This window comes from Pteropus medius, unplaced genomic scaffold (genome assembly GCF_902729225.1).
Source record: "Pteropus medius unplaced genomic scaffold, Ma_sr-lr_union100, whole genome shotgun sequence".
Taxonomy (NCBI): Eukaryota; Metazoa; Chordata; class Mammalia; order Chiroptera; family Pteropodidae; genus Pteropus; species Pteropus medius.
Window position 1 is genome coordinate 13,526,763 of NW_024344378.1, and position 11,280 is coordinate 13,538,042.

Here is an 11,280-nt window from a genome sequence, read left to right on the forward strand (position 1 = left end):
GAGTCCCACCCAAGACTAGGGACTCAGAATTCCCTGGCACAGGGCCCAGAACTTGTATCATCAGAAAGCTGCCTATAACTCTAAGGCTCAGCCAAAATTGAGAACTGTGGGCCTCGAGCACACCAGATCGGTTAAAATCAATGTTTTCTGCAATGCTGTTTTCCTATGGCCTTTCGAGATGCTCAAAATATGACTCATGCCAGACAGAAGTCTGGATAATTCAATAATGTTGCGCATTCTGCCCTATACCCTGAACTTGATCCTATGCCTTTACCTTCCTTCTGATCTATTGCTTCGTACCATGGAAATAAAATATACGCAAATACAATGTATTATTTAAAAAATCCTTTAGCTTAAACCCCGAACAATCATAAAAAATGATTGCATCTTGTCCTTTTCTTTAGCGCTCTCTTGACACCTTCTGGGAAAGACCCCATGCCACTCTGAGAAGAGAGCTCTGAAGGGAGGTCAGGGTAGAGGCACTTAGACTTATGTGGGTATCGGCCAGCCTTCCAACTGGAATGAACCCAGCAGCCATTAGGCACTGCACTTGCTGAGAAGGCCACAGCTGTGTGCTCGGTCAGGGAAGAAGTTCTCCACACTCAGCTTTAATCTAGAGCCAGCTGAGAAACCACAGTGGCCACGGCCATTCCTGGAATGGAAGGACAGAAAAGCTCAGATGGGGGTTGATGTCTTAGGAGAAGGTGACAGCTGAGGTGGCAAGAACCAGCCTTCGTTTACCATTAAGACTGTCAGAGGCCCTAAAGAAGCCTACTCTGAGAGTATCACTTTCTCTCATTCTCTAGCCTCGAAAGAACACAATCAAAACACAGTCCCAGTTGCCACCCTTCTCTGAAAAGAAAGAAGATTGGAGTTTGCATTCAGGACTTGCTTTGCAATTTGAATCTCAGGAATGCATAAGAAACAGCAGTGCCTTCTGAGCAAAGATGCTCTATTGAAACTTGACTCATCCTTGGCAGTTTATTGTGTTCCCCCCCTCCTTTCTTTCCTTGTGACACAGAGGAGTGAGGTGAGTAATGCTCTCACAGTGAGAGAAAAATAGATCCCCAAATGCCTTCCATTATGCTAAAAGCCTGTGTCACCAGCTGTGGTGGCAGGGGGTGTGGTCACCATCTATTAGAGGGGAAGAGTCAGAACTTCTGACTCCCTCTTCAGGGCTATTTGTGGTTCTAAAAGCAACAAGCAGGGACTAAAAGCTGATAAGCACGGAGCAGTCTAAAAGCCCTGCTGGGGGTCTTGTGGGAGCCACAGTGGCCAAGAGCCCTTGCATGCAGGAGTCCCTAGGGCCAAACTAAAGGACAACTGTTGGATCCACTTTCTGCTGCCTGACACTGCCCCGCTCCTTTGCCGCAGGCCTAAGAACCGCCTCTTCTTCCCCAGAGTTAAAATAGCTAATATTTACTGAGTGCCTGCTACATGTCAGGCTACATGAGCGAAGCATTTCCATAGGTTATGTAAACTAATTCATGTGTGTGTGCATGCTCACGCACATGTAGACACACACACACACACACACACACCCTGAGATGGGACCTAACAGTATCTCCATTTACAGACAAGGAAACTAAGGCTCAGGAAATTTCAATAACTGCCTAAGATACCTGGCTAATGCAGGACACAGACCAGGTTAGTCTTGGGAAGACAGCTCTACACAAATATGGCCACACTGTATTATCAGCTTGTCTAAATACAGTTATTTGAACGATGAACAAGAGAAGCATAGGAAAAAAATTCTATTGTTCCATTTATTTGTTTGTAGACTCTCCAGGCCTTATCTTAGAGATAAGAATACTGATCGATGATCCCAGATGTCCTAGAAGCATTGTTGCTACCAAAAGCCTTCTGAGAGGAGGAAATGCAATGTGGTCATTGCCAGAGCCACAGGCTTGCTATGAGACGGCAGCAGGTACAAATCACACGTAATTATGCAAAGCTTCTTTCTCCCTGACAAAAGCTTTAAAAAAAAATTAAAAGGCCCCATCTTCCCCTATGCACTTTAAAAAATATATATGAAGTTCCAGTATATCAGAAACTTACCTTCCCCTTCCAGAATTGATCACATTATTCTACTACCCAGCTGGAACCATGCTAGGGAGAAAAATGTTTGTCTCAATGGCGTTTTCTTATTCAGCTAATTGATTTTTTAAAAAATAACAATAATGCTTGACTATCCAGCCGCCTAATTACTAGCAGCTTTTTATTTGCACTATCATTAACTTCACAGCTGCTTTGCTGGTGACAAGTGGCACCACAGAGACATCAGCTGCCACTGTTAGTTTCTGAAAGGAGGAATATTGAGAAAGCCCTGACTCCTCCTCTGCCAAGGTCAACGAAGCTGATTTCAGCAGCACAAGCGCTGGACTCCAAGAAGAGAAAACCACGTGTAGAGTTATGTTGGGTGGAAGGGACCTTGGAGGACACCTGACACAATTCTTTCCACTTACAGATGAGAGAGATTGAGATCCAGAGAGGTTAAGTGGCTTGCCTACCATCGCACAACTAGTCACCTCCAGCGCTGGAGCTGAAGCTGAAGCCCAGGCCTCCTGATTCCTTAGCTATTATTTTTAAATTAAACTGACACATATATACAGAAAAGTGTATATATCGTAAGTGTACAGTTTGAATAATTAAGTGAACGTAACTACGTGGCCACCACCCAGATCAAGAAATAGATCACCCCTAGCACCCCGGAAGGCCCCCGATGCTCTACTTCCATTCATTACCAACTCTCCCCTTTTCAAAGATAACCATGATCCTGACTTCTAACATGATAGATTACTTTGGCTTGGCCCATGTTCTTTCAATAAAGAGCTGTTTCAGGTGGAATTCAGCTATTTGGACCTAAAAACTAAATCTTCTGTTTTCTTGGAGTGTATTAGATAATGCATTAAGAAAGCATATCCCAAAAGGAAAACCCATACCCATTAAAGAGTGTGGGGTCTCCCGGGAGTGATAGAGATGTTTGGGGACTGGACAGAGGCCATGGATGTGCAACATTGCAAGGTACTAAATACCACTGAATTGTTCACTTTAAAATGGTTAATTTTGCGTTATGGGAATTTTACCACAATAAAAAAACTCATCACTTAAGATATCTGCATTTCACTGTACATAAATCTAAACTAAAAAGAAACTGTAAAAATATTCAATTCCGGAAAAAAATAAAAAGAGCATAACCCTATTAAGGGCTCATCATAGTACATTCCACATGTCTAGCCCTGCAGTTCCTGGCCAGCAAGCCTGACATGGCCGCCTGGCTATTTTCCCCTGGTTCTATTCTCATTCCACGGCCACATGGCTCTTTTCCTTATCCCTCCACTGAGATCTCCCTTATCAGGGTCATCTTGCAAAAGCCAGCGGTTGGTTCTCTGTCATCTTCTTCAACCTCTGGGCAGAATTTAACACGTATGACAACTCTCTTGTTCTGAAACACTTGTCTAGCCTTCCGTGACATCACATTTGTTTGTTTTTCTTCTTAGGCTGGTCCTTCCTCATTCTTCCTTGTTCCTTCTCTCCTTTTGCAAATGGTGCAGAGCCCAGGGCTCTGTTTTTGACCATTTCTTTTTTCTCCTCTAGCTGGGTGACCTCATCCAGTCCATTCATATGTCTATGACTTGCAAATAAACATCTCCAGCGTAAATATCTCCTTTGAACTCCAGGTGTGGTAAATAGCTCCCTTGAACTCCAGGTGTGGCTAACCAACCGCTCACTTGACAAATGTGTCAGACAGCTGAGACAGAAATATGAATTCTCTCCTACCCCGAGTTTGCTCCCCAACTCGGCTTTCTCATTTTTGTGAATGGCACCATCAGCCATCTAGCTGCTCAAGCTAAAATCTAGTCTTTGTGCTTGAATCATCTCTTTCTCTCACACCTCACTTCTAACCCATCAGTATATCATATTGACGCTGCCTCTAAAATCTGCCCTAAATCCACCCACCTTCCTCCATTTCCATCTCTACCGCTCCACCCCTGGCCCAGAGTCCCTCCATTATCTTCTTTTGCCTGGAATTTAGGCAATTCGTCATTGCCTAACAAACCTTTCTTACCTCTCTCTTGTCTTCCTTTGGTCTAACCTTCATCCAATAATGGAAATAACGTTTTGAAAAGGTAAGTCAGGTCCTGTTAACTCCCCAGTGAGTGTCCATTACATTCTGAATAAAATCCAAACTCACAAGGTCAAGGGGTTTGCCCCAGTGTACCTTTCCAGTTGAATTTCTCTCCACTGTTCCCTCACTGAGGACACTTCAGCCGTACGCACCTTCTTTCTGTCCCCTGAACAGGCTAATCTTGTTCCTATGTTAGGCCCTTGACATTTGCTCTTCCTTCTGCTAGGAACATCCTTTCTCAACCTTTGAACAGCTGCCTCTTCTTATCATGATGATCTCTTCATTATGACCGCAACTCAAAGATTGCCTCCTCTGAGAGACCCTCACTAAAAACAGCCTCCCCTGCACCTGATCCTATTTAATCTTCTTGACAGCTCTTAACTGTACCTAAAATTTCTTATATATTTATTGTTGACTTGCTTAATGGCTGTCTTCTACTAGAAGGTAAGTTCTTTGAGGGCAGGGAGTCTAATCATGGTCATATCCCCAGGGCTTACAACTGTATTTGGCAATAAATCACTATATAAATATAAGTTGACTGGCCGGATCTCATCAACTTATCTGAGAAGATGGGAATGCAAAGTTATTCATCATAAAATGATCTCTTCTACCATTTCGGGATGCCAATTTGCGAGTAACAGAAACACAATCCACATTGTATTAAAAAAATAACAGCAGAGAAAAACAGGAATAAGCGTGTCTTTAGGCACAGTTGGTATGAGAGACTCAAATTATATCACCAGAATTATTGTCTTTCAATTTTTCCTTTTCTCTTTCTCTTAGCTCTGCTTTCCCCTGGATCGTTCCCACTTGCTGCAAGCCCTATCCATGCCAGTGACTCCCGCCAGCTCTGTGCTTGCATTTGACATTGTACAGTTCAGCAACCCCAGCAGAAAGAGAGCTGCCCTCCTTCCTAGTAGTTCCAGCAATAATCGCAGAATCGATGTTCATTGGACCAACCTGGATCACGTGCCCATCCCTGAACCAACCACTGTGTCTAGAGGGATGTAATATACTAATTAGTCAAGTCAAGTCACTCGCACACTCCTACGTGGGAGAGCGTGTTGGGAGTTGGCATCACCACGAGTCATGGGGTTTGAGGGCAGAAGAGGAGTGGGCTTCCAAAGAAAACTATAATGCTATTGCCAGGGAAAGGCATGCAAGTTGGGGCGGGGGGGTGGGGGAGGGAATGTCCTCCATGGTTATCTTTTTGTTTCAGGGAACTGAAGCTTTTGTTAGTTCCAGAAGAACCTGTAATTTTAGAGCTGAAGGATGAGACTGTCTGATTGCTGCCATCTTACAGGGCAGCCTGATGAGCTCATTCACCCACTGGACCTTCACACAGCACTGGCTTGTGTACCTTATCTCACAAGCCCTATGTGACAGCTCCTACTCTAGAAGGGATCATGGTTTGTCAGTCCCGTCTCTCAGCTGGTGCTAAGTTTTATTACTAAGGCCTGACCTCAGATCCTACTGTCAAAGTCCTCTGGTGTCAGGCTTCAAAGTTCCTAGTCCTGTTTCATGAGGCAACATGTGTCTAGGTCCAGGGCGTTTAGCTTTGTTTTGCACCATTGTTAATCTTCCTGGTTTTGCCCCTCACTTCATTTTGCTTCTTCCTACCCAGCCTGCCTAATCTGCTCTCTGATCAGAGGGTTTGTGTTACTGTGTTAGTATGGATTTACAAACAGGTGAAATCACTACACCTGTTGCTACTCAAAGTCTGTCTTCACCTCAGTCATTTCCCTCACCAGGTGATTCCTTCCTTAATCTTCATCGATGGGTCTACTCACTCTCACTAGCATTCACTTCCCCAGCAATGTAATGAGACCATTCCATCATGTACACAAAAAAAGACATCTAAGGCAGTCTTAAATGAGAGTCTATCCCGAATTAAAATATCTCGAAGGAAGGCCGTTTTCCAGTTTTAGCTGGGACTGGGCAATCTTTAAGGGGAAGACATTTGCCTTCTTTCCCGCAGAGGGAAGACCTGGAGATGAGCTAATCCTTGCCTCTTGTGATTGCTTTTCACATACTCACAGGTTATCACTCAGGAGGTCATCGTTTTTCACTTGTCCGATTTCCGTTCATTTATTAAAATCAAGTTTTCCCAACCCTTTTAGATTGTTACTCCCCATTTGGTTCTCTGCCATGACCTGTCTTATGCTCTGGGGCTGAGATATGGTAATAAGAGCACCATAATAAACTTGGGTTTATTCTTTATGATCCCACTTGTCATTTCCTTTTTCTTTCACTGCAGAAAGTCACCCTGGTGGTCAGGTGAATTCCAAAGCAGAGATCCTTGGGCACAGGTGTTCCCATTCTAAGTACTTATGTTGGTTGAACCTATCTATTTGTACTGGTAGAAACATAACAAAAGAGACATTTCTCTAGAGAAGCAGCATGAGTGCACTGACCCATGAGTGCACTGTTATTCCCACCAGAATGTAAAATCCATGATGACAGGGACTTTGTTTTGGTACTAGTTTATCTCTAGTACTCAGCGTATGTAGGCACTCAATGACTACAAAATCATCCACTCATTCAACAAACGCTTGTTGAGCACTTACTAAAGAAGGTATTATGCCAAGTGATACTTGTGGTCAAAGGAATAAAAACAAGTACATCTGAGAGGATATTTCAGCCACAAGAAATAGAACCATCTTAAACAATTAGGCATTTATTAGTGCACATAAGTGGAAGTCCAAATTGAGATCAACTCAAGTTTGCTTGAGGATCCATCAAGAATCCAGGTTTTTTCTCAGCTTCTTCCTAAGACTGTTCCCTCTGGGAAAGGAGAAGAGGGGAGAGAGGAAAAAAAATCATAGGCGGCTGCTAGTAACAAGTAGGGTAACAGCAAGAAGAAGAATATAGCTTCCTACAAAAGGAAGACCCTTCCCAGAAGTCTCTGGCACTCCTCTATCTTCTCAAAGGCCAGAATTGAGTCACATACCCATTCCTGAATTATGGGTTTAACCTCAGACCACTGGGTCCTTCACCTCACTGAGGTGGGTGGGCTTCCCCTGAAGCTCAAGAGGACTGTGTTGAGGAGTGGCCCTCCGGACACATGAGGGAGTAAGAGCTTGGGTGCTAGGGGAGGGGCTAAGGGTGTAGCATGTACTACTAACTAATGAGCATTTAGAATGAAAGTCTTTTCATTATAAATTTTCATAGTTTTTTAAAGCGCCTGCCTATACATTTCTCATGTAATTCTCACAATGGCAGCACAGTGATCATTCTCATCCCAGGGTAAGTCAGAATCACCCAAGTAGTGATTCTGATTCAGAAGGTCTGCTGTGAGGCCTGGACAGGGGTGATTTTGATGGGCAGCCTGCATTGCACACCAGTGCTACAAGCTAAGCACCACTACTCCATAAGTGGGCAAATAACAATTCGGCACAGTCCCTATCCTAGAAAGCCTACACTAAATGTCAATTAAGAGATGTGACATATGTGCCAGAGGCATTCAGGGCGGGAAAAGCTAGTAAGTTAGTAAGTTGGGGAAGGTTACTGGGTAAGAGTGGGTAAATACGGGTAAATATGAATAAGACTTGACTAGAGAACAGAGGGGTGGGAGTGGGGGTGGGGGAGGAATATAAAGACACAGCATGAGTCAGGTGGAATAAATGGAACACTTGTCAAATTCATGTGTCATGTTTGTCAGAAGACAAACATGATCTCTTGCCTGACTACCCTCAGGTCTCAGAAGACAAACATGATCTCTTGTTTGTTGCCGTGAGAAAGAGAAGTTTCCTCATCGTTAGAGTTTTCTCATTTTGAACCATCGATTAGAGAAATTGAGGTTTGTTTCTAGGACTTAGTGAATCAGTGCTATCTGATATTCCTGATACTTTGCAAGAAGTATTCACCAAGCTTCCTCTTTGAGCACAAAGGGGATTTTAAGAGACAAAGACTGGGGCTTTCAGGTATTTATGTTTTAAAAGTTAGAATTATTGGGTGGAAAAACCCTGTGAGATCACTTCTCTGCTCTACCCACCCCGTGCAGGGGGCAGGGTTTGGAAACACTTATCTTAGAGAAAGAGGCATTTAATTCTTCCTCAAGCAGCCAGGCTGCAAAAGTGATTAGGAGGAAGGTTAGAAAGAACCCGGGGAATATGGAAGAAGTTTATAAATTGGCTGGCAATTGGATTACATTTAAAGATTCAATTAGTGATAGATTCAAAGTAGGGTTTGTTTAGTGAGTTTGTTAACTCCCAGGCCAGAGGCCTGGCAGTTTGCTGATAGCACAGAAAGTGAGTCACACAGCACTGGCTCAGCCAGGCTGGGACAAATGTCACCCACTCACTTTGATGGATGCACCCCAAGCATAGAAATATGTGGACAGATATTGATTTTTTAAAACTCTACCATTACTCATTGTTCTTAAAAACTTATTTTCCTTCTTTGGTATACCTTCATTGTTGCTACTTCTGCTGCCTCTAAATTGCTTTTTAGTGAGCTCTAAAGGGGTCTCCCTCATGCTAAAGAAGTTTTTCAAAGGTAGAAAGAGAGTCGGCAAGAGACTTCCCATGTGTGGTCTTGGCTGGACACTCTAGTAGAATATTGTCTATCTCTGGTTTTAAGAGCCCTCCCTAGGTTATTTATTAAGTGGGTTCAGGGTGAGAACTCTGGGTAGGTCAAGAGGTATCTATAAGTATTAAAGTGGTAATTAGATTCAGCAATACAGAAAACACAAAAATATATGCATACTTTAAAGTAAACTTTCTAAGGGTCTGGTTATTGTCTGGGACCTCCTAGAAAGAAACCCCAGGCCACAGAGAAGAGGACTGGCATAAGTCAGTGAGAGCAGAGGTAAGAGCTGGCTCACCTGGTTCCCAGCCCCGTATCCAACCAGCTTTGGAAGACGGAAGATGGAGCAGAAGCAAGAGCAGGCATGTGCAAGACGGTAGCTGATGTGGAGGTGATGGAGTAGCGGAGGCCTCAATACAAGGTTAAAGATGACTCACACCTGTTCCGCTGGGATTGCCAAACCTTTCTGTGATTCTATTGGTCTTGGTTTGAGCTGGTCTCTAAGTTCATAGAGCATCATTTTCTTAGTGTCAGCCCTGTGGTCTTCTCTTGATGGTGGATCTGAAATCAATAAGGCTGACAAGCTGAAAATGATTGAAAACAAAAGATAATATTTTGAAGAAATATGGGCCTTCTTTTGGCAAGTGAGTTGCTTAAACTCATTTTAAGTAGACGCTTAAGGAAGCCAACTAAATCTAGATTAGAAGCAAAGACCCCAGGATTATGAGTGATGGGCATGAGTACTATACTATTTCATAAAAAGTGGTATAAAAAGCAAATCAAGGTAGGTAGGCCATCACATACAACTGGGAAGAGTGTAAAAAAAGTTTCACTGAAAAATGCAACTCTCCTTGTTTAAGCCAGCTGGTCTGGCCATGTACTAATACAAAGAGGTGATCGCCTAAGGAGGTGACTCATTTAGCCCATGTCACCATCTTGGTGGGAAAATAAGCCCAGTATGCCTGACTACCTTCAGGTCTCCTTACCTAAGCATGTGTACAAAGTTCCTCTCCTGAGGCCTTTGCCCCAGGTTCTTTTTTGGTTTCTCACCTGTATATTTTTACCTTGGGAAAGTTTATCATGGCAAAGAAGATCTTAGTGACTATGAAATGGATAGGTTCCATGTAGGTAATCAACTCAAACTCTGTTTCACTCATGCCTTCACTACTTCAACAAACATCAAGCACCTCCTGTCTGCCATGTTCTGGAGACCTGCAGGGAAATAAGTCCTGATCCTAAAAGAAAATCAATGCCGAGAGAACAGTGGAACACTAGATGTAACAGAGGTAAGTAAGCGCAGGATGCCATGGCATCAAAAAGGAGGAGCATGGGGACATCCAATTCCACCTGGAGAAAGGCATCAGGAAAGTTTCCCAAGAAAAGATGATCCTTGAACTGAGGATTGAAGGATGAGTACCGATTAGCCAGGGAAGTGAGAGAAGAACCTTTTGCGCGCGCGCGCGAACACACACACACACACACACACACACACACACAAATTGACATTGGCAAACCCACAGAGGTGTGATACTATGGCTCATTCAGAGACCTGCAAGTGATTTGGTATGACTAAGCCTGGAGATTTCAGCTGGACCCAGATCTCGAAGGACCTTCTAAGTCATGCTAAGGTACAGAACCTATTTCCAAAGGAAATGGAAAGCCACTGGAAGATTAAAAACTGGAAAGTGACAAAAGAATTGGGACTTATATAATGATTCTGATAGCTGAGAGAGCAGGATGATAAGTTAGGAGGCTTCCAGGCTATAAATAATAAAAGATTAGCCTAAAACGGCAGGTGTGAGGGGGGAAAGGGTTTGAGCTATGTAATGGTATATATAATAGATGAAGTTAGTGTCCCATTAAGGTAGAGAAGAAAAGAAAGGACGAGTCCAGAGGGACTCTAGGCTTCCCTCTCATAGGAAAATGTGGCAGGTGGCATCATTTCTTGATAAAGAAAATATAAGAAGAGGAGGAAGAGCAACTTTGGAGTAAAGAAGATAAATTCCATTTTAGACATGTATATGATAGGTAGCTCATCCAGGTAATGGTCGCTTGATATTTAAAAATACATTTTCTCAGTTAAAAAAAAAAAAGCATTGGCTGTGAGTAGGAGGGCTACAACTGTCCTGTGAATTGTTTTATTCTAGTGCCTAAAACTGTGCCTGGCACATAGTAGGTACTCCCTAAATATTTTTAAGAATATTTTGCTCTTAGCAGTTTGAGTACGGTGTGTCTAGGTTTGGTTTATTTGTTTTTACTTATCCTGCTTGAGGTTCACTAAGGTTTGGTTTGTTTGTTTTTACTTATCCTGTTTGAGGTTCACTAAGCGTCTTGAATCTGTGATTTCACCAAATTTGGGAAAAACTGGAAAAATTTTAGCCACTATTGTCGAAAAATTTTTTCTGAATTATTTTCTCTCTCTTTTTCTTTGGAAATTAGAGATATACCTATGTTACAACTTTTGATATTAACCCAAAGGTCAAGTAGCTTCAACATTCACTTAACAACTATTTATTGAACATCTACTCCATGCTGGTGCTAGGGACGAAGCAGTAACAAGGTCTTGTCCTCATGGAGCTAATATTATAGTGGTGGAAGCTAGATGGAGATGGAGATGGAGATGA